This window comes from Halichoerus grypus, chromosome 12, assembly GCF_964656455.1.
Source record: "Halichoerus grypus chromosome 12, mHalGry1.hap1.1, whole genome shotgun sequence".
Classification (NCBI taxonomy): Eukaryota; Metazoa; Chordata; class Mammalia; order Carnivora; family Phocidae; genus Halichoerus; species Halichoerus grypus.
Genome location: NC_135723.1, coordinates 52,163,043 through 52,188,620, shown reverse-complemented (window position 1 = coordinate 52,188,620; position 25,578 = coordinate 52,163,043). Strand labels below are relative to the sequence as shown.

At 36.5% G+C, this 25,578-nt stretch overlaps 1 protein-coding gene and 1 pseudogene across 1 annotated transcript in view; one reads left to right on the top strand and one right to left on the bottom strand.

The window, feature by feature from the left end:
• Window positions 1-25,578, bottom strand: part of LOC118548991 (uncharacterized) — a 376,392-nt gene that overhangs the window by 143,385 nt on the left and 207,429 nt on the right. The gene's annotated exons all lie outside the window — the stretch shown is intronic.
• On the top strand, window positions 16,375-22,175 carry LOC118549000 (nucleoside diphosphate kinase, mitochondrial pseudogene; annotated as a pseudogene).

The window sequence follows — 25,578 nt, the reverse complement described above, 5'->3', positions numbered from 1 at the left end:
GTTGTGTTTAAATCCTACCCTTTGAATTTTGTTTAGACTTGCTTTATAGGTTGGTAATTGATCCACACACACTTTTTTAAAAATGTGTTTTTGGCACTTATTGAATGCAATGTTGTATATATTTCAACTATAGTTTTGAATTTGTCTCCTTTCTCCTTTTGTCTCTGTTCATTTTTAAAAATATATTTTTAGGTGCATATTAACATAGAATTGTTATATCTTCCTCTTGCTGTCTCATTTATTATAATGTAATGAATGCTCTTTTACTCTGATACTGTTTCTGCCCTTAAACTGTTTCATCTGTTATCAGAAGAGCTACACCAACTTTCTCTTGTTTATTTATTGTATTACACATGTTTTATTCCCAAAGATTTCATTTATTTATTTGAGAGAGCATGCATGAGAGAGAGCATGAACTGGGGGGAGGGGCAGAGGGGGAAGGAGAAGCAGACTCCCCACTCAGCAGGGATCCCAATGCAGGGCTTGATCCCAGAACCCCGAGATCATGACCTGAGCCGAAGGTAGATGCTTAACCGACTGAGCCACCCAGGTGCCCCTATTTATTTATTTATTTGAGAGAGATAGTGAGAGAGCATAAGCAGGGGAGAGAGTGAGAAGCAGGCTCCCCACTGAGCAGGGAGCCCCATGTGGGGTTCGATCCCAGGACCCTAGGATCATGACCTGAGCCAAAGGCTGATGCTTAACCAACTGAGCCACCCAGGTGTCCTGCCCCTATTTATTTTTACTTTCAAGTAAACTCCACACCCAACGTGGGTCTCTAATTCATGACCCCAAGATCAGGAGTCATATGCTCTATTGACTGAGCCAGACTGTTGCCCCAAACTATCTTAATTTTTAAAGCTAACTTTGTTGGGGTCTCTAGCAGGCTCAGTCGGTAGAGCATCCAACTTGATCTCTCTGTCTTTGAGACCCATATTGAGTGTGGAACCTACTTTAAAAAAAAAAGAAAAGAAAAAGAAAAAAGGTAACTTTGTTATTTCTCCAACCTTTTTTTTGGATCATGCATTCATTTGGAGCCAACAAATGCTCCAAAGAAAAATCTCCCAATTGTGAAAAAAATAGGCGTATTTCCTTTCAGAAAAATTACACGTTTTTATATCTGTATATTTATGGTGTGGTTCTTAAAAGCAGCATGTATGTTTTTTATTCCCAACAGAATAATACTTGTTTTAATTGAAGTGTTTAGTCCATTTATATTTAATGTAATCACTGATGTATATGAGCTTAAATATACATTTCAATATTTGCTTTCTATTTGCCCCATTATTTTTTACTTTATGTCTCCTTTCCTGCCTTCTTTTAGAGTAAGTAGTATTTTTATTCTTCCAATTCTCCCTTTATTAGGTTTTTAGGAGTACATTATTTCATTTTTTTATTTGTAGTTACTCTAGAGATTTCAACACACATCTTGGAATTATTAAAGTCTCTCTTAATTTTTACTTTAAAAATTTTCCAGAACAAAATAAAAAACTTACAGTATTTTAATGCCCTCTTTCTTTTGTGTAATTATTGTCATGTATTTTAATTCCACACAGACTTAAACCTCATAAAATATTTTTGTTGTTATTGTTTTAAACAACACAAAAAGCTACTTCTATTTACTCACGTATTTAAGAGTTCCAGAGATTTTTATTGCCTCCTGCATTACCAGTCTTCCATCTGGAATCAGTACATGTCACCACTAAAAATAATGCCACTTGTCAAAATAGTCATGTTATCTACCATGCACCAATATTCTATGATTTCCCAGTTTCCATATAATAAAGTCCAGATGCCTTAGCCTGACATTCATGATACTTAACTAATTTCCAATCCTATCAACGTCTCTAGCCAAACTCTTTCTTCTGAACTCACTGAAATTATCTTTATTATACAAATATATGTACCCAATACATTGACAAATGATTCATAAAATGTGCTTTAAAAAATCTTTTTTTTTTTCCAGTGATCTTTGAAAGCTTCTTCCATGGTGGTCACCTTTGATGAAAACCTAGGTGGGTCCTATAGTCGTGTAGTCACTTTTATACAGCTAAACAGTATCAATTGAGCAGTGTGAATATCAGAACAATGTATTAATCTACACTCAGTCTCCATGCAAAGCTAAGATTTCTTTGCCTTCTCCCAGTTATGTCTCCCTGCTACCTAGTTGTATGCAACAGAAGGGGTGGGGATGGGGACAGTAATTGGCTTCTTGTTCCCTTTGTGTACATCCCTCCTCCCCCACTCCTACCTGCTATTTCAGATCCATTCTGGGCTGGGACTGAGGCATGACATGAAGAATATTTAAAGCAGATCTCTTCTCTCATGGCACACTTTCATGGATTCTACAAAGACTCCTGTTACTGGAGATCTCATCAACAGGCTTCTTGACCATTTTATCTTCAATGATTCTCAAACTTTCAGAACTCACTCAACCACCTTCAGCTTCCCCTCTAGGTGGCCCTATTGGACAAGCTCTAAGATGGTCTGTAATTCTGCATTGCATCTGGTCCTCAGGAAGCACTCAAGCATACTTCACCTGTACAAACTCTCAAAGCACAGTCCAATCACAACATAGTAAGCACATTCCTCACACTGCTCGCAGGTGACTGGGTGGCTTTCTCTGCCTTAGATTTCCCTGGCAGGCATCAGGTAGCTTCAGGAGACCCAGGAAGCTCCCTGAGTGGTAACACTAAAAGCCCTCTCTTTTGTCTTGACATGAAATGGGGAATTACCTTTCACTTTAAAAATTTAGAGGGCAGTATTCAAAACACAGTTCTCTCTAAAGAAACCTCTTCAACAATCTCCCTACTCTTCAACTGTCTTAATGTGTATGAAGTTTTTAAGGTGTGCAACAGTTTTGATTAGTCTTTTGTAACCTGTCTTCAGAATCAGTCTTGATTGTATCCAGTGCCTAAATTGAAACTTCCAATTTAATATCTGGTTACATACATTTGGCACTTCCTCATTACCACTTCTCTTCCTAACCTTCTCCTTTCTCAATCCACATTCTATTCATACTTCCATGTTGTAATTACAGTGTTTGTTTGAATACAGCAACAATATTTAGGAAAGAATTATCAAAAATGCAAAACACCTGCAGTTTACAAATTTCTAATTGCTAAAGAATGTATTTTACTATTTTTCTAGAAACACCACAAGCACAGGAGGTATTTTGGTTCCAAAATGTAAATGGTATAAATTGGGTGGATGCAAACCTTACTTGGACAAAGTTCAGAATATTCACAGCTAACTCAGTCCACATGCATGTAATACTTTGTCACTAGTGCAAGCTCTGAAGATATTTAGAAATTGGTTTATCAGGTTTCTTCTTCTGAAGAAAGTATGGATAAAGCATCTTAGGCGGGTTGCAATTAAAATAAAGTATAGAAGTTACTGTCCTGTTAGGCCAATCTGCAGGTTTTATATATGTTTTCAATATAGTATAAAGAGTAAAAAAGAGTTTAGGGTCAGAATGAATTGGATTAGAATCTCAGTACACTATTCAATAGTTGTATGTCCTACATAAGATATTTAAGCTCTGAACTTCAGTTCCCTTACTACAAAATGGTAATCAACCAAACTCAGCTTGCAGAGAATTAGTGATTAAACAATTAACATATGTAAAATGCTTTACAAGATCACTAGCAATAGAAAGTGTTAAATAAAAGTTATTTCCCTTCCATTCTCTAAATTCTCTTTTTATCCTCTCTCTTGATTTCAACCATGCCTACCGTAATTCTATTTATGACTTTGAAATCATTCAGGAGAAAGCAATTTGGAAAAAAATAAAATTGGCATTTCCTTCAAATGCAATTCATTGTCTTTTTCCAAGATCACCTTATGCCACACTGTTAACTACCTCCTCTGAGCTTTCCTCACCATCTGTTGGGCACTTCCCATTTTTTAGGAAGCATTAGTTTCCTTTTCATTTGCCTCATCTTTATTACTGAGTTTTAAATTCATGTGGCACACAAATGTGATCTTATATTCACTTCTTGTATTTACCAGCGTTCCACGAAGCCTCTTTTGAAAGCATAAACTTGTTGAAGATTTATTTGTCTCTTCTGGTGGAGACTTAAAACTTTCAAGATTGTTAGGGCAATGTTTTAGTGCCTCTCTGCACCAGTAAGCACATAGTGCTGCTCTAGTAATTACGAGAATTGTGAGAACTATGAGGTGATATAAATGGTAAGCAACTAGTGTGGTTACTTAAGATCTACTGTAATAGATGAGCTTCAATAATTTGGAAAGACAAAGTGAGTCCACATGAACTTCTAATAAAAGAACCAAAGGTCAATATCATACCTCATAGCTTAGGCCATGTGTAAGATCAGTTGAAGGCAGGTAAAACTTGAATGGATATCATTAATATGACTGTTGTTGTCATAATTAGAGTAAAAATATTATTCTTATTGTTTCAGGTTGCATTCATTAGAAAGCAGATTCTGTGATAGAGATTAGAGTACAGAGGGGTTATTAAGGAGAAGTCTGGGATCAACACTTGGGGAAGAAAAGAAGAAAGATTGAGAAAAGAGAGAGATTAGCTGAAATGCAGTCTCAATAAAGCCACAGCCAGGAACTCTAAAGCTGAGATGACTTTCAGGGTTGTCCTTTGTTAGGATGAAAAGGCTAGGCCTTCTACCTCCGTGTTGACCAATCACTGGATTCAGAGCATGACGGGAAGGAGGCATGGTCTTTGGAGAGGAGGTTCTCTTCCAGCTAAGTAATCTCCAAAGGGGATTCAGCTGAGGGCTGTCTGTCAGCAGACAGACTCCCAGGATTTGGGGTAATAGGCCCCTCATTCTTGAAAGAAGATCTGGGCAGCCACGACCCCTATGAATGCTGACTCTATTTTCAATTGTATGTTAATGCCTATAAGTATTATGATTAATTGATCATAAAAATAATGAATCTGAGATTGAACAGAACCCTTAAAGGTTTTTGTTCATGACCTCAGAAAAAAATGAAGCAACTACCAAATACTAGAACATAGTTAGGTCCTGAAGTTCAAAAGGGAAGAGAACGGTTCTTGCTCTTGCGGACCTAGTACACTAAATTCCTAAAATAATAAATCTATCTTGTGTTTGGGAAGATTGTAATATTTTCATCCAAGTACAAATGCACATATATGTGTACTTGCTGCCCTTAGAAAAACCATCTTATACATAGATGGACCTGTGGGCCAAATCTGGCCACATGTTTTTATAAATAAAATTTTATTGGAACACAGTAATGCCCATTTATTTATGTGCTGTCTAGGGCTGATTTTGTGCTATAAGGGCAAAGTAACATCATTGCAGTAGAGACCATAGGGCTTGCAAAGTCTAAAATATTTATTGTCTGGTCTTTCAAAGAAAATGTTTGCTGGCCCCTGCTCTAATAACACTCTGAGGTTCATAGGTATATAATATTAAGACTGATCTTTAATGTACAAGTAATAGTGATCTGGGTTACTTTAATTTTACTTTTTGGAGAATTATGTGGTCCACACATTGGAGAATGTTTAATACTTAATTCTTAATCACCACTTTCTGTATAATGCTCACACTCTAAAAAATTTTTCCTTTGAATACTTTTCATCTATTTCTTTTCACCATCATCATCATCATGTAAGCCAAAAGAATGAACATGTGTTTAATATAATCCTACATAAATTCAGTGTAGTCAATATGGTGTAACATGTTAATTAATGGCTAGATGGCACCCTTGATGAAAATATTCTGTGGTATTCTACAATGCTTTCTACTCTTTTCAACATTTTTTTATCAGAGATTTGGATGAAAATGAAAAGCATATTTATCCAATTTGTGTATGACACAAAGCTGTGGAATGATAGTTACTATATTGAATGACAAAAACAGTATTCAAGAGAATTGCAAAAAGTTGGAAAAATGAGCCAAAACTAACAAAGTGAAATTTAACAGGGCTAAATAAAGTTCTGTATTTGGGTTTAAAAAATTTGAAACACAATGGTACAAATATAAGATGGAGAACACATGGCTAAACAGCAGTGAAAGGTGAGCAAGTTTTAGGGTTATAGTTAACTACAAGCTTAATTATGAACCAATACTTTGATGAGAATCTGAAAAATGTTCACGTAATCTTAGTATGGGCTTTAATATCATCATGTATTCTATCCAGATGAAGGTTGCTAATTGCATTGCATACTGCATTGGTCATAAGCCATCTGGAATGATGCGTTCAATTTAGGGAGCCCCTTTTAATAGGGACCTTGACAAATGCAGTGAATGTCTGACATTTTTCCCCCACCATAGACATCAGATACCTGCTTGCTCAAACCTTTGAAGCTAGGTTGCAGGGATAAAGCTAGGCTCTAATCAGAAGCACCTGCAATTGAGTTTAGTTTGGGAACCAGAAATGCAAAGCAGAGGGAATACTTAGAACACACTCTAGCAAGGATAAAATCAGGGGCTGTAGATTTAATTTCTTGAAGCATCACAGTTAAGTCATGCACTAGGAGTTGCCAGCAGGGAAAGTCATGGTATCTGTAGAGAAGTTAAGTCTTCCCAAGATCAGTTCAGTGTACAATTTCAGACTTTGCTCTTGTCTCTATATATCCCAGGCATTATGAGGAATGTTGGTCCAGATCACCTCTATGGGCCTTCTCAATTCTAAATTTCTCTAATCCGTATTTTCCAGCAGTTACTCTTTACAGACTCACAAAGGTATGTGTGTACATGGAAAGCTTTTAGTGCCTGGAACAAAGAAAAATGAATGGAAGTGGAATAGGGAAGGAAAGTGGGTAGAATCTACCTACTGCTAAATGACCAATATTGAGTCCTTATTTTATAAAAAGAAATTAAGGTTTTTAATTACCTTGCTAATAAAATCTTTCACAGGAAAAAAAACATGCAGCACATGCCATAGGCAGACAGCATGACTGAGCATTAAACAGCAAGTATATAATGTAGAAGCAGTGGTGTTTACACTATTTGTACTGTGGAATGTGATATGCTTGGCAAGATTGCCTATAGGATATAGTAGAAAAGATGTCACTTTTTTTACATTTTATTTAGGCATATTATTCATTTTTGTTGTTGTTACTCTGGTTTATTGCCTGCAGTCCTTTACCTAGTATTCTTGCCATTTGTAGACACTGGTTTCCTAGTGGCATAGTGGTCCTATGAAAAGAGCATGGGCTTTGGAGTCAGGCTACACCTAAATTCAAGCCCTCAGGCTTCATCACTAAGTCTGCGATTTTCACCTTAGGAAACTGACTCTAGCATTCTGGGCTTATGTTTTCTGCTCTGTAAAAGAACAAATAATGTATCTCATGATGATACTCTGAAGTATATATCAGTTGCAGCACAGAAAAGTATACAGTGTTAGTTCTCACACTCACCTTCGTATTTTTGTCATGGTCTTCATTTTTTTGTTTGTCCCCAAAATACAGAAAATCAATCAATTTTGGATAAAGTAAGTTTATCTTTTTAAATCTATGTTCCCACTCAACTACCTCATCCCCAAGCCCCACACTACCTCACCCCATCCAATCCAGAAAATCATCCTCTTACGTTGGGTAATATCTGTGATAACAGTCAAACCTGGAATTACAGAGAAGCCAGTTCCTTCTATAAATAGAACTTCATAAATTTTATCTCATTAAGAAAGGTTCAAAGTTCAAATGTTTTCTAGTAAGGGTGTGAAGAAAGAACAGAATAGAGGTAAATCTTCACTGCATATCAATAGCTTTAAGTTAACTCAATCATGAAGGGTTTCTAGGATTGCCACTAACATAACACAATCTTTTTTTGAACAGTTTCTATGAAAATAATTACTGATAGGAGGTAAAAAAAAAATTTTAACTTTCAAGTAAGCAATATGTTCCTTAGATAATCTCAAGGCGTATTTTCACAGAATTGAATTGTTACTATTTAAAAGACCATGAGAGATAATATTTCTAGAAATAAGACTAATATATGTGTGTATGTATTATATATATGACTTAAATTGAGAAAAATTTCTAAATCTTCTAAGAACAGAATCAAGTGAGAACTGACACTATATTTATTAATGGAAAGACAATATTTTAAAGATATCACTGTTCTTTAAATTATTTTGTAAATATGATACTCAGTAATATTCTAATTGTTAATCAATTATAAAATATTCCACATTAGTGCAAAATGTTAATAATAGGAGCAACTATGTTTTAATGTGACTACTATTGTTAAGTTCATCTAGAAAAAAGTGCTAAAAGAGTCAAGAAAATATTTTAAAAATAATGAAGCAGTCTAACTCCATATGCTGCCAAAGTAGAATATAAAATGATTCTTTGGGGCACCTGGGTGGCTCAGTCGTTAAGCGTCTGCCTTTGGCTCAGGTCATGGTCCCAGGGTCCTGGAATCGAGCCCCGCGTCAGGCTCCCTGCTCCGCGGGAAGCCTGCTTCTCCCTATCCCCCTGCTTGTGTTCCCTCTCTCACTGTGTCTCTCTCTGTCAAATAAATAAATAAAATCTTTAAAAAAAAATAAAATGATTCTTTACAAAAAAAGTACAAAAATTTGATAAATATGAAAGAATAGTCAATCTAACTCATAATTACATAAACACAATGGAAATGAGTGTGCCATTTGCAACAACATGGATGGACCTACATGGTATTATACTAAGTGAAATAAGTCAGACTGAGAAAGACAATTATGATCTCACTCATATGTGGAATCTAAAAAACAAAACAAATGAATTTTAACAAATGAAATGCAGAATCAGACCTATGAATTACAAAGAACAAACTGGTGGTCGACAAAGGGAAAGGGGGTTGGGGAATAGACAAAATGGATGAAGGAGAGTGGGAGATGCAGGCTTCCAGTTACTAAATGAATAAGTCACTAGGATAAAAGGCACAGCATAGGGAATATGGTTACTGATACTGTAATAACATTGTATGGTGACAGACAGTAGCTACAGCTGTAGTGAGCATAGTATAAGGTATAAAGAAGCTGAATCACTATGTTGTACACTTGAAACTAATGTAACATTGTGTGTTACCTATACTCAAATTTTAAAAATTCAAAAAATAATCTTCTGTGATTAATTTAATAAATTAATTATTACATAAAACTTGAAATAAGATATCAATTTTCACCTATTGGATAGGTAAAAATGGATGTGGGAAAGTAGATGTCATAAATTGCTACAAAATGTAGAGAGGAATTTGGTAACAATTATTGAAATTTAAAATGCACATGCCCCTTGACCAAACAATTCCACAGCCAGGAATCTTTGCTGTGGACACACTTAAAAAAATATGACAAGACATTTGGACAAGCATTCTTACAGAGAATTGTTTATAGTGGAAAAAAAAGAAAATGACAACAATGAAAAAATATTCATCAACATAGGACAAATGTTACTCAATTTTTAAGAAATGATGAGATATCCTCTATGTGCTTATATAAAAGATTTCCAAATTATATTATTAATAAAATCATCCTCAGGTTGTATAAATAAAAGTTATAGATATGCACATATATAAATGTACATAAAACATGCACATGTGCTTATGTTAGTGAATAGATAATGTTCCACAAGGAAATACAAGAATATTTCTATAATTAAAAGTAGGACTATAGGTCTAAAGAACATATTCCCGTTTTTTAACTTTTTAAAATGAATACAACTATTACCCTGTGCATATATTACTATTTTTTATTAATAGATTTTACTTTTAGAGCAGTTTTAAGTTTACAGGGAAACTGAACCATACAGAGTTCCCATATCCTACTCTTTCTCTCCCCACTCCACATACACAGTTTCTCCTGTTATCAACATTTTGCATTAATGTGGTACATTTATTACAGCTGATGAACCAATATTGATACATTATTAACTGAAGTCCATAGTTACAATAAGATTCACTTCTTGTGTTGTATAGTTTTATGGGTTTTGACAAATACATAATGTTACATATTCACCATTTATAGTATCCTAAATAGTTTTATTTGCCTAAAAATGCCCTGAGCTCCACCTATTCATCCCTTCTTCTCTCTCCCTGAATCCCCCCAAACTGATCTTTTTGCTATCTATATAGTTTGCCTTTTCTGAAACATAATATAGTTAGAGTCATATAGCATACAGCTTTTGCAGATTGGCTTCTTTAACTTGGCTATATGCATTTAAGGTTCCTCCATGTCTTTTTGTAGCTTGGATAGCTCATTCTTTTTTATTACTGAATTGTATGAATGTATTTATTGCTCCATTAAATGGATGTACACTCTATAGATGTGTTTGTTTACCCATCCACCCATTAAAGAATACCTTGTTTGTTTTTCTGGCACTTATAAATAAAGCTGCTATACCCTACCATGTGCAAGCTGTTGTGTGAACATAAGTTTTCATCTCATTTGAGTAAAAACCTAAGAGCACAATTGCTGTCTTGTACGGTAAGCCTATGTATAGCTTTGTAAGAAACTGCCAGATTGTCTCCCAAAGTGGCTATACCATTTTGCATTCCCATTAGCAACAAATCAGAATTCCTGTTGTTCTACATCATTGCTAGAATTTGATGATGAATGTGATCTGGAACTTAGCCATTTTAAAATATGTGCACTGGTATCTCACTGTTGTTTTAATCTGCCATTCCCTAGTGACATATGATGCTGAACTTCTTTTAATACACCAATTTACCATTTATATATCTTCCTTTTTTTTAAAGATTTTATTTATTTGACAGAGAAAGAGAGAGCCAGAGAGGGAACACAAGCAGGGGTGGGCAGGGGGAGAAGCAGGCTCCTCGCTGATCAGGGAGCCCGATGCGGGGCTTGATCCCAGGACCCTGGGATCAGGGCCTGAGCCGAAGGCAGACATCTAATGACTGAGCCACCCAGGCGCGCCCCCCATTTATATATCTTCTTTGGTAAAGTGTCTATTTAGATCTTTTGTCCATTTTGTAATTGGATTGATTGTTTTCTTATTGAGTTTTAAGAGCTCTTCATATATTTTGGGTATAATTTCTTTATCAGACGTGTGTTTTGCAAATATTTTCTCCTAGTTTGTCTTTTTATTCTTTTAACATTGTTCCTCAGAAAGCAGGAGTTTCTAATTTTGAAGAAACTCAGTTTATCAACTTTTGCTTTCATATTTATGCTTTTTATATTGTACCTAAAAAGACATTGATAAACAGAAGATCATCCAGTTTTTCTCCAATGCTATATTTTACAAGTTGTATAGTATTTCATTTAGGTCTATGATCCACTTTAACTTAATTTTTAGGAAAAGTGTAAGATCTGTGTCTAGATTCAATTTTTTGCACATGTTTAGATTCATTTTTTGATGTCCAATTGTACCACAACCACTTACTAGAAAGACTATCCCACCTCTATTGAATTGCTCTCTATTCTGTTGTTCTATTTATCTATTTGTCTATTTTTTTCTATACTACACTGTCTTGATTACTGTAGCTTTATAGTTAATCTTGAAGTCTGTTAGTGTGAGTCTTCCAGTTTATTATTCTTCAGTGTTCTGTTGGGTATTCTGGCTTTTTGCATCCATATAAACTTTAGAATCAGTTTGTGATAATCCAAAAATAAGTTGTTGGAATTTTGATTAGGATTTCATTGAATTTATAGATAAATTTGGGAAGAACTGATATCTTAATAATATTGAATTTATCTATCAAACATAGAATCTCTCTCCAGTTATTTTGGTCTTCATTAATTTTTCATTAGAGCTTTGTAGTTTTTCTCATATTGTTCCTGTACATATTTTATTAGATTTATACTAAGTATTTCAGGTCTTGTGGTACTAATGTAAATGATTTTGTGGTTTTTTTTTTTTTAAGATTTTATTTATTTATTTGACACAGAGAGACACAGCGAGAGAGGGAACACAAGCAGGGGGAGTGGGAGAGGGAGAAGCAGGCTTCCCGCTGAGGAGGGAGCCTGATGTGGGGCTCGACCCCTGGACCCTGGGATCATGGCCTGAGCCGAAGGCAGACGCTTAACCGACTGAGCCACCCAGGCACCCCTGATTTTGTGTTTTTCAGTTCAAATTCCAACTGCTAATTATTGCTATTTAAGAAAGCAATTGACTTTTGTATATTAAGATTATATTAATTAATATTGCATCCTGCTACCTTCCAGTAGGTTTTATGTCTATTCTTTGGGAATTTGTATAGAGAGAATTATATCATCAGTGAACAAAGACAGCTTTACTTCTTCTCTCTCAAACTGAATATATTTTATCTCTTTTTCTTATTGCATTAGCTTGGACTTCTTGTCTGATTTTGAATAAGAGTAATAAGAGGGGCATAGCTTTTCTTGTTCTGATCTAAGAAGGAAAAATCTACCTTCTTACCAGTTGAGTATAATGTTTGTTCTTTTCCTAATTTCCTGAGAATTTTTAGCATGAATGCATGTTGGATTTCATCAAATGCTTTTTATTCACCTATTGATATGATTACATATTTTTCTTCTTTAGCTTGTTGATGTGATGAATTACATGAACTGATTTTTTAATGTATAACCAACCTTGAATACCTGGAATAAATTCTATTTGGTCATGGTATGTAATTCTTTTTATAAATTGTTGGATTTGCTTTCCTAATATTTTGTTGAGAAATTTTACATGCATGCTTATTAAAGATATGGGTCTACAGTTTTCCTCTTTAGTATTATATTTGTTTGGTTTTGGTATGAGAGTGATGTTGTCCTTATAGAATGAGTTAGAAAGTATTTCCTCCATTTCGATTTTCTGGAAGAGATTGTAAAGATTAGTATCATTTCTTCTTTGAACGTTATAATTCACCAGTGAAACCATTTGGACTTGGACCTTTCTGTTTTAGAAGATTATTAATTATTGATGAAAATTATTTAACTGATGCAGGCCTGTTCAGACTGTATCTTTCCCTAATAGATACATAAGTTCAGTTTTATTAGATTATGTTTTTGAAGGTATTAATCTATTACATAATTTGTGTCTCCTCTCTTTTTTTCTTCATTAACCTAGCTAAAGGCTTATCAATTTTATTGATATTTTCAAAGAACCATTTTTTTGTTTTTTTATTTTCTGTATTAATTTCCTACTTTCAATTTCATTGATCTCTGCTCTAATTTTTATTATTTATTTTCTTATTATTATTTTGGATTTAATTTGCTTTGTTTTCCTACTTTCCTAAGATAGAAACGTAGATTCCTGATTTTAGATTAATCTTCTTTTCTAACAAATGCATTCAATGCTATGAATAGCCCTCTAAAATACTGCATTTGCTTTATCTCATAAATTTTGACAGTTGTATTCTCATTTTCATTTACTTTGGAATATTTAATAGTTTCTCTTAAGGATTTTTCTTTGATCCATGTGTTATTTATTTATTTTTATTTTCATTTTTATTTTTAGACAGAGAACGATAGCAAGAACACAAGCAGGAGGGGCAGGGGAGAGGGAGAGAGGATCTCAAGCAGACTCCATGTGGGGCAATGCAAGAGGTGGGGCTTGATTTCAGGACCCTGAGATCACGACCTGGGCCGAAACCAGGAGTTGGATGCTTAACTGACTAAGCCACCCAGACACTCCTATCCATGTATTATTTAGAAGTGCATTTTAAAACGTGGAAATATTTTGGGACTTTCTACCTATTTTTCTGTTATTAATTTCTAGTTTAATTCTATTGTGGGGTGAGAGCATACATTGTATAATTTCTTTATTTTAAATTTGTTAAGATGTGTTTTATGGCCCTGACCATGATCAATCTTGGTGACTGTTTCATGTGAGCTTGTGAAGAATGTGTATTCTGTTGTTGAGTGAAGTGTTCCATAAATGTCAATTAGATACCGTTGAGTGATGGTGCTTTTCAGTTTAACTTTGCTCTTACTGATTTTCTGTCAAGATCTAACAATTTTTGCCTTATGTATTTTGATACTCTCTTGCTGGAATACATACATTCAGCATTGTTATGACTTTTTGGAAAATCTACCCCTTTATCGTTAGGTAATTCCCTCTTTATTCCTAATAATTTGCCTTGTTCTGAAGTCTGCTTTGTGTGAAATGAATACAGCTATACCAGCTTTTGTTTGGTATTAGGATGATATATCTTTTCCATCCCTTCACTTCTAATATATTTTTGTCTATACCTTACATAGACAAGATGGTATGTAATAAGAAAGATATAGAATAAGCTTCTTGGTCTTTCAGGTGGTTAATTTTATGTGTCAATTTGACCGGGCTAAGGGATGCCCAGATGGCTGGTAAACTATTATTTGGGGGTTTGTCTGTGAGGGTGTTTTCAGAAGAGATTATCTATTAAATTAGTGAACTGAATAAAGCAGACGGCACTCCTCCATGTGGCTCAATATTGTCCAAGTCTAATCCTTTGAGGGCCCAAACAGAACAAGGGCGAATTTGCTCTCTCTCTGTTTGAGCTTAGACATCCATCTTCTCCTGAACTTGGACTGAATTACTCCACCAGTTCATGGGTCTCCAGCTTGCAGCACCAGATCATGGGACTACTTGCCTTCCGTAATTGTGTAAGCCAATTTCTATTATAAATCTCCTCTTCTATATATCCTAGTGGTTCTGTTTCTCTGGAGACCCCTGACTAACACAGTCTTAATCATATTGTAAATAATATTAACAATGTAAAAAAAAGCCTAGAAATTACAAAAGATATTATCTCAAGAAAAAAATCAACTAAATAGAACATTTTTATTTTGCCCCTGGATGAAAAGCGTTTGTCTTCAAAAAGTTCTTGAAAAGAGTTCATCTGAATACACTCTGCAAATACTTTTATTTATTATGCTTCTCAAATTGCAACTACAGCAAGAAGAAGGAAATTATCCACATTATTCTTGATGTCAAAAAAGATACTTTAAAACATAAAGTATTTTTTTCATTCATGTGTTAACATTATTGTCTGCAATTTCAGCACTCATATTCCAGAAGACTATTGCTTCATAAAAGGCTAATTTTTAAGTACATTTTAAAAGGTAGGGAGCAAATTTGGCCTTTTAGGTCTAGAAACTATTTCTTGACTAGACCTTATCAAAATGGGTCCAACCAGCAAGTATATTTATAGTAGCTTTACCTTGAACAAATATAATTATCTAATGAATATTTCTGAAAATACAAAGTGTATATTTTTAAATTTATCAAATTCATTACCACTTCTCCTTACTTAAGAAGGAAACTGAAACCCATTTTAAAGGTGTGAAAACAGGTCCAGAGACACTTAGTGACTGGAAGATGACACTGGGCCCTTGTAAGTCCATTCTAAATAACTAGACATTTGAGAAAAGCATAATAATTATTATAGGGTCAAATGGTAGCATACACTCATGCATATGTATATCCATTTTTTTTTACTCGTGGTGTCAATTAAATATTTATTTTAAACACCTAATTTAAGTACTAAACTATAGCATGATATATTTTGTTGGTTTGTCACTCATTCATTCATGAATGCATTTGTTGGAAATGTTGTGCTTGTGCAGTTTTGACACTGGCTAGACACCAGTCAGACTCCCTTCTAGGGCAGGTAATTTATGTCCACACCCTGACCACTTTCCTCACTGGGTTACACTCAGGGATCACTATGCACTTTCCTAATCACTCAGGGGCTGGATACCAGACAACTTGGGGCAAATTAGTCAATCTACAGGAGACTGGGAAATCCAGCTAATTTCATCCTACTTGCCATACATAAGCTGCTCCCAACAGCTCTAGCTTGCTGCTCACCTGTCCCAGGGTGACCCTGTGTGACGCTGCCTGTCAGCTTAATCTCTTTTGGAGCTATAAATAACAAAGATCTACCTTTCATTCATTTGAGTGTCACTCTGCTGTGTCTTGCCATCAAAAGAATCTTTAAATCTCATAAATTAGGGAGATATAATGGTGAGCAAGGACCCACTGCTTGATCTAAGTGACTTTCATACTTAGTGGGAGGACAGACAAATAAGCTATCATCTGTAACCCGGGAGATTCTTCATTTCCAAGACATAACTGGAGCCATTTTTGGAACTTAGTCAGATGACAGGTATGCAAGTCGGGGGGGAAGATAATTCAGGAAGAGTTTAAAAATACTGCAAAGACCAAGAGATAAGAGAAAGCTCCACACATTCACAGAGCATAAAGTGAGTAAGTGGAAGAGGTACCCAGAAAAGGGTAGTGAGGGATCACATTAGTTGAGCTGGGACAGACCCTATCTGCTATACCAAGGCAAAGAACTTGGACTCCATCTTAAGGCCAATGGAGAAGTACAAGAGGGTGTTAGAGAACTGGCCATGATCAGAATGCTATTTTAGATCATTTTGATTTTAGTGTGAAAAAATGAATCAGGAATTTTAAGGCAGAATGCACACTGTACATAGGGGAGGCTGGTCAGTAAACCAGAAGTGTTGGCCATAGTGGATGGTGGCATGAGTCCAAGTAATGGGAGTAAGGTAAGAGAAGGGTACAAGCACATTGAACTGTGGAAGATGGGGGTAGGTTTTACAACACACACAAACACAGTTTGTTTCCTGATTAAAGGTTTTCAGAAACTTTATTTTCAAACATCTAATATGGCTTTAATATATCCTGTTATCTTTTAGCAGGTATTGGCTCCAATTCAGAGTTTTATGAAAATTATCTTATTGAAACTCTTCAGCCTAAACCAAACCTTAATCAAAAACATAGTTCCTTCTGATTCTTCCAATGCTAATTTAAACAGTAGTAAAAAAATGCTGCCTTAAATTAGCTTTAATCTTCATTTATATCATATCATTTAAAATTGAGTTAACTTGTTAAATATAATTGATTACAGATTAAGCTTTCCAGGGAATAAATATATCCTCTCATGTAAAATGAAGAGAGGGGAAAATCAAAGCACTTGATGCAAGCAAATCCTAAACAGTCTACTAGAACAGAAGGAAGAAAAGTTTTTCTTGTCTTATATATTTCATCTATTATTGGGTCCCATCTTTATTTGTGTTTAAATCACCAAAAAGGACCATGTTTCCCCTCAAACAAGTGGTAGATGGACATTCCACTCACAAACCAAGAGCTCACCCAAATACTGTTTGTTTGTTTTTTTTAATTCTAAGTAGTTGTAAATTTATCAGTTGCAAAAAAAAAAAATTAGCAGCATGTTTTGTTTATTTTCTTTAAGTAAGCATTAGATTGAGGAATTATGGATATACTTCTTGGAGTATGGTACAACTTTAATAGGCTGAGAGTTTATTTTGGTAAAATTGACCTTCATTTTGATTTCTTCATCTATTTCTAACAAACCACATCCCCAAACATTACATAGAAAGAAGCAGGCATACTATCCCTCACTATATCTTGCCATTCTGAGGTCTTCAGATGGTCTTAGAGATAATACTATAATCCAGCATACAGAAACTATTCAAGCAATTGAAGGCGTGGTCATCAAGCAGAAAACAGAATCCATAAATAGAATCATCTTAATCTTCTCCAGTACTCCTTGAGAAATCTGAGATACAAAGTGACTCACACATAATTAGAAAAATCACATTGCATTTCAGGAGGGGAAGGTAAAGGCCTCTCAATGCTAGAATTACATGCTAAAAGAAGAAACCTACTGAGTGCAAGCTTAGCACTGAAAGCATGCTTGGTCAACTAAGAGCCAGCCATGTGCCTCTTTTTTTTGTATAGGATATCAAACAGTAGCCTAGGACTTTGTTTTATCTGATTTACTCCTCAATACTCTGAAAAACCAAAGGACTAGAGTAACAGAAGAAAAATATTTTTAAAGAGCACTGGGTGTTATAGGCAACTAATGAATCGTTGAGCACTACATCAAAAACTAATGATGTACTGTATGTTGGCTAACAGAACATAATAAAAAAATAAAGTTAGCTGTCACATTTTATACATTCATCTATCATATGGTGAAAATAGAATTTATGCTTAAAAGAGCACTGTTGATGTACATTTCTATACCCGAATCAAGAGACTAATTTTTTACTTTTTATTATTATGAGATAATTATAGATTCACATGAAGTTGTAAGAAATAAAAGAGAGAGATCCTGTATACCTATTACCCAGTTTCACTCCATAATAATGCCTTGTAAAACTACAGTATAAAATCACAACCAGGATATTGACATTGATACAATCCACTGGTCTTGTTAAAGCCATATCTTTAACTATCTGGTGAGCATGACCCAGACTTCACCAAGTGTCTCCCACTCTCCTCATATTGTTCCTCACACTATATTCCCATGTTTATGTTTTGGATGGCTGGGTAAATCATTTGCCACTTGCTGAATGAGGAATGAAGGAGAAATATCAAGTACTTGCGGGGAGTGGGGCATTGGAGGCAAGAGTTTGGGCTCGTTAAGCTGGGGCTCCTGCAGGACATCCAGTTTGAGATGTCTAGCAGGTATTTGGCTTGACAACTCTGCAACGCAAATCTCAACACTGCCATGCCTAGCTGAAAGCAAGCATTATAATTAGGTCAAAGAAGCCAAGGAAAACTTGGCCACCTTTAGAAAAAAACACCATCAACAATAGCCAGCATATCTCCTCCAGAATGCCCCTCCAGGAAAAATACTTCCTCTATTCCTTGGGACTTCTATTTACACCTCTCATTGGCCTCCGTAGTGAAATGTCAAGAATACAAAGATTTATTTGGTTTTGTCTGGGGATAGAGTTTATTTTAAAGATGCTAACAAATTCAAGTGGTGGCAGAGTATAGTTTCTATAATATAAAATTTCAAACAGCCAGTTACTGTTCCTCCATCCCTTTGATGGGGCCCAAACTAAACAGTTCCACATTCATTACAAAAGACCTCTGTAGAGTACCTTATTATGCATCATTTAAAGAGAGGAGAAGAACACAAATCCAGGAATCCTTTGGAATTTCAGACTGTATAAATAGCCCTTCGGTGAATGACAGCTTAAGCTGTGCTATGCAAAAAGCATGGCAGAGACAATAAATTATTTGAACTGAGTTGGCTTTTCCATATTATTCTAACCCTTGAGCATCATAGGGACAATTTCCCTTTGCTATATTTCTATACTAAAGTCCAAGGGTAATATTTAGAGTGATTTCCCACGAGCTCTTGTGATGATCTGCATTATTAAAAATGATTATTTCCAACCAACGGCCATTTCTGCTAGTAGCAAGGCAGGCAGGAAGCATTGTGTGAGCTTCTGGCTCCGGGAACACTGCTGTAGATCCCTGAACAAAGTGCCAGCAACTTTTTTCACCTGACTGGAGGGTTTGGAAATAGTTTTTCTTTGTGTCTGCAATCCATTTTAACAAAATAGTTTCTGTGTTTAGTTAAAACTGGGATAATGGAGAAGAGAGGCCTTTGCAAATGGTTGTTTCATCGACTGAGGATTCCTGGCAAATTTTAAACAACGCAGAATTTCATTCCTTCTTGATTTTCCTGACTAAAATAATATAATTGAATAATCTATAATTGGTGATACCACTGCAGGTAGACCCAAGGCTTGGATATGGCATAATAGCATGCAATGGAGATTTATACAGACATTGATGAAATTAATGTACTTGACGAAACACTTGTTAATACCCATCGGTGTCTGCACCTTTGTTGTGCCTCTGACCCTCTTCATACTTGTCTGAGGCTCTTTCTAAGAACATTTCTTACCTGAATCTGGTGCCTATGCTGTGGGTGTCCATGGTAGGAAACTTCTAAAGCTGAGAGAAATTTCCTCCAGAAATCCATTAAAAACCTTGGCCTCAGAATAATAACACCATGATGTCAACTGTTCCTTTCCATTTTTTTGGATATGTTCCAGTCAATGCCAATCTTGACCTGAAACACAACTCCTTCCACTGTCTTGCATAAGAAATGCAAGCCTATTTAGTATATTATTTTTGAATTTTTATGGAACTGTGGCTTGGGGTGGGTAGGTAACATCTCACAGCCCATTGGCATTTCATTAAAAAAAAATAGACATTTCTCTTTGCCAAGTCTTTCCTTCCTGCTGCCAACCACAAGGTCACACAGCTCTAACCATTCTTCCCACATGGTGTTCAGCACCAATTCTTTTCCTTTCCCTCTTTGAAGTGTTCCTTCACCAACCTAAATGCCAGTCCCAGTCTAGCTTCTTCCCCACCGTAGCCTTTTCAAAATATCTTCTCAGCAGAGCTCAGCTTGCCCTACAAAGAAATTCTCACATAGCTGTTCAGAAAACTCCATTTTCTCCATATCATTAGATTCAGAATAATGACAATAATATCAGAAGAAAAGGAAGGAGAGGAGAGCTTACATCCCATTTCATCTCAGAATTCTTCAAAGCAGAAAGTAACACCACTCACACATACACAGAGGGTACTATGAACGGGGAAGGAGGCAGGGGTCAGAGCCAGCTGAGGTTGAAATAGTTACTGACTCCACAAAAGAGGGCACAGGTCTGGCCCTCTGATTTGTTACTTTCTGCTGCATATTATTATGGGTATTTAAGAAAGCCAGGCAGAGTGGCTATTTAGAAAAATTATGCAGGAGATGTCTTTTACCTTCCCTAATTACCAACATTTCAGAATATACATTTAACCTCTCTAAATTAGCACCTCTTTACCCCAATTGATATACCCATTACTGTAAGGATTTATCCAGTTTTAGGACTTATAGGCAAACCTCTTTATATATAGAAAGGAAGCATAGGGTACCTTTAGAAAAAGCAAAATTCATGAATACTGAATGCTGCCTATGCTAAGAGAAAAAAGAGAAACCCTCAATTAGAGCCCAAACTTCAATAGGTTAGAGTAGAAAAATAACTCTATCTGCAAACTATTACTTGATAGATTATTTCAACATGCAGTGCACTCACAAAATTTTTCTCCTGCTTTTTCTCTTTTTTCACTATCTCCCTCCTTCTGAATCTCCTCCACCCTTTCCATCTACATCTTGAGTAACATTAACTTCTATCATCCACGGTGAAGAGAATTTCATTTCTAATTTCTATCTATTTGTGGCGTGCCCAGAAACTACTGATAAAGTTCAGAGCTGATTCCTCTTTCACATCTCTTTCCCTATACTGGGGCTGAAAAGTGCCCTTGACAGTGAATGGTGACTACTCAAAGTGAGGCCGGGCTTGAGGCTGCGATGCAAGCTTTCAGGTGCCTTTAGCAGTTCCTTTTCTTTTAAGAGATACACTGAGAATCAGATGGGAGTGAAGAGGTATTGATATTAAACCTTTTGCATCTGGGCGAGGAAGGAACAGGAAGTGCATTAGGCTTGGTTTGCTTAAGGACAGCAGGAAGCAAGTGAGGAAAGGACAGAGTGTGAAAAAGTTGAGTAGTTATCAAAGGATGATGGCTTAGAAGTTCCTCCCTCCTCTGCCTTTCTGTTTCTACCAACGGGCAGCTTCTCCTTGGAATTAACTCTCTTCTACACTGCCATCAATACAAAAGTTCAGTTAAGAAGTCTCTCTGTGCAACCTGGGCCCAAGTCTGCTCGCACGCCCCAGCTCGGGAGGGTCCTCCTGGACCCGGGAGCAGACCCTGGTTGTAGTGAAGCCAGATGGGGTGCAGTGGCGGCTTGCTGGGGATGTGATCCAGCGTTTTGAGAGGAGGGGCTTCAAGCTGGTGGGGATGAAGATGCTGCAGGCGCCAGAGAGAGTCCTTGCTGAGCACTACCATGATCTGCAGAGGAAGCCCTTCTACCCAGCCCTCATTAGCTACATGACCTCTGGCCCTGTGGTGGCCATGGTCTGGGAAGGCCCCAATGTGGTCTGCTCCTCAAGGGCCATGGTAGGACACACCAACTCAGCTGAGGCTGCCCCTGGCACCATCAGGGGGGACTTCAGCATCCACATCAGCAGGAACATCATCCATGCCAGCGACTCCGTGGAGGGGGCCCAGAGGGAGATCCAGCTATGGTTTCAGAGCAGTGAGCTGGTAGACTGGGCAGACGAAGGCCACCAGAGAAGCATCTACCCACCCTGAGCACTCAGGCTGCCCTCAGCCACCCCAGCAGCCACTCAGGATTAACCACCTCTGTCGTCCAGAACTTGAGCCCACACCCATGGTCTGCCCTTCTGTCCCAGACCACCTCCCTGTCTACCTTCTGCCCCACCCTAGCCCAGAGGGGTTGAGCAACCAACTTTCTGTGCCTTTTAGTATCCTAAGCCAGCAAGAAATCGGACCAAATCCTTTCTGTACCAAAGTGCCAGACAACCTTTGGGGCATCTCCAAAAGTGTGTAGTGTAACCTCCCTTCCCCCAAAGGGGGGTGGGACATTAAAATTCACTGTGTTGTGTGTGGGGGGGTGGATCATTTATTACAGTTTCTGCCATCTCTGAGGTAGGGCTTTATGCAAAGTTGTAAGCGTTTGAGAGTAGAAATAAAGCTTACTCTCACACACCAAAAAAAAAAAAAAAAAGAAGTCTCTCTGTGCAAAGCCACTGTTATCTCAGAAAAACTTCATAGAATTTTGAAATTATAAGTTATCTTAGAGACAGTAAAACTCAACTATTCTCTTTCACTCTTACATAAAGAAATTGGAGTCCACAGACATGAAGAGATTTGTCCAGGGTCATACATGTAATAATAGCAATTAATTTGGACCTTGAACCCAAGTCACGTGAAATACAGACCACTGGTCTTTTGCAAAAAGCTTAGTGCCAGACACCAATATGAATATTTTCATATTCTACAGCCATACACATAAGGAATTGTGTACAAGGCATTTGTCAGTCAAGGGACAGTATTTATCAGGATAAGTAATCACTCAAAAATTATCCTGAGACTAAAGAAGACATACAAATGTCTAACAGACACATGAAAAAATGTTCATCATCATTAGCCATCAGGGAAATCCAAATCAAAACCACATTGAGATACCACCTTACACCAGTTAGAATGGCAAAAATTGACAAGGCAAGAAACAACAAATGTTGGAGAGGTTGTAGAGAAAGGGGAACCCTCTTACACTGTTGGTGGGAATGTAAGTTGGTACAGCCACTTTGGAAAACAGTGTGGAGGTTCCTCAAAAAATTAAAGATAGAGCTACCCTATGACCCAGCAATTGCATTACTGGGTATTTACCCCAAAGACACAGATGTAGTGAAAAGAAGGGCCATATGCACCCCAATGTTCATAGCAGCAAGTCCGCAATAGCCAAACTGTGGAAAGAGCCGAGATACCCTTCAACAGATGAATGGATAAAGAAGATGTGGTCCATATATACAATGGAATATTACTCAGCCATCAGAAAGGATGAAATACCCAACTTTTACATCAACATGGATGGGACTGGAGGAGATTATGCTAAGTGAAATAAGTCAAGCAGAGAAAGTCAATTATCATAGGGTTTCACTTATTTGTGGAACATAAGGAATAGCATGGAGGACATTAGGAGAAGGAAGGGAAAAATGAAGGGGGGGAAATCAGAGGGGGAGATGAACCATGAGGGACTATGGACTCTGAGAAACAAACTGAGGGTTTTAGAGGGGAGGGGGGTGGGGAGAGGGGTTAGCCTGGTGATGGGTATTAAAGAGGGCATGTATTGCATGGAGCAAAGGGTGTTATATGAAAACAATGAATCATGGATCTCTACATCAAAAATGAATGCTGTATTGTATGGTAACTAATATAACATAATAAAATTAAATTAAATTCAAAAAAATTATCCTGAGACTTACACTGAAATAAAAATAAGAATAATCTATAAATCATGTTACTTTGACATATTTTCAATTTGATCTGTTTCATATATGCAAAGAGAAGAAAAGAAAGAACACCAAAATCACACAAGTCAGTATCCTGACATTTAAATGATGGAAATATTTGTCATTTTTTAAAAAAGAAAATAATTGCTATATCTGATTTCCTCATGCTTAGTATGTTCTTTACTATCTCAATCTCTAGCAAGCTCAAGCACCACATTTTTTTAATCTTTAATTAAGAGTTAAGAGACCTTGGGTAAGTTACTTAACTTATGAATACCAGATGAGGTAGTTTATGCAAAAGTGCTTACTGAGCCTGGGATCTGGTGTATAATCAGCACAGTGTTAGCTGTTTTTATTAGTAGTAAACATTGTTTTAAGGAAAAGAATAAAAAGGGAAGGATCATCTATATCAGGGAAAATGTAGGATTTGGCTACAAGCATCAGTTCACTGGGAGTAACAGCTGGTCTCTTTATAGGACTTAGGATACAGATTACATAAAATATATATATAGGAAAAGGAAAAGGGTAAAAACTTTCAAAGTTCACCAGTTGTAGCCCACAGCGTTTCACTCAAGCTCATTAGGAAGTTTACATTTATAATGTAATCTCTTTGAAACAGATTTGATTTTTTTAGTAAGGATCTTGTAAATTAGAACTTTCCCAGAGGGCTAACCTAATACAAGTTGTTCCAGAGGTGGAATTCCTTCTGATCAAATATCTCAGAGCAGAAGAAAAATGGTTCACTAAGACTGAAGTATGCTGGTTTATATAATTAGCAGTGAATATCGGAATACCAGGGGCAGCATTAGCAATTAATAATACCCTTGCCTTCAGAACTGCATTAAGCAAAAGAAATACATTTAACTTACATAAAAGAACTGTGCAAATTAGCAGTACACTATCTCAGCCCAGCTGTTGTAAAGTATTACCATATGGCTTTATAGTACACCTTTATTTTACCTTGGAGATTAAAAGCCCTTTTTAAAAAATACTATTTCCTAAGGTTGTTCTGTGCTACACAAAAAAATACCAGTACCTTTATACATTTTGGGGAAACTGGCTAATGTATGAAGGTTATGGTTTTATACGCTTACCTTTTCCTACTACCTCACCTAGCCAAGATTCTAATGAATGAAGTCATACATACATCAAGCAAAGTAATTGAGAAGTGAATTAAATTCTCCTTCCAAACAACGCATGCAGGGTCACTCGCTGTGGAAAGGACCAACGCAGGAAGGAGAGAAAGCAGATGCAGGGGTTTTTCCTTAGTTCAGCATGATATGAAAATGAGGCTCTGAGGTAAGAGAGATGGAGGGTCATAGGAAACAATGACCAGCACATTGCCTGGCACCAAGCTGATACCTGATTAATAATGGATAAGTCAATGAATATACTCAAAAACGTGGTTAGGGTAAAACTGTATGAATTTGTGATTATTTGTAAGGAACATCCAAACCCACAGGAGCAGATTCTATTCAGACAGACTGATGATGAAGATTGCTCTTTCGGGAATAAAGCCTTGGAAGAATCCTGCCATTAAAGGGAGGTGAACAGATCTGAGTTCAATCAGGCAAATGAACAAGAGAGCAGTCTTTTTTTGAGCACCCTCTATACGTGGAAAACTTTTTTTCCAACGTATTAAGACAGTTTAAGTAAGAGAAAAAAAAATAAATTAAAGCTGTCTTTCAGTTTTTTTAAGAAAGACATATGCAAGTCTAGAATATTTTAATTTACAGCATAAATAAATGTGCATTCTGGAGACAAACCGTGCAAGTGGGACAACGTCATTTTTTATTGCATAATGTGGGTCTTCACACTTGTTCTGTAAAAGGATAGTAAATACTTTGGTTCTGAGGGCCCCATTTGTCCTCTGTCACTGCTGCTGCTGGGGTTCCTGCTCCCCCTCCTCCACTACCCTCACCCCATCCTCTTCCTCCTCCTCCTTCTTCTTTTCCTTCTTCTCCTTTT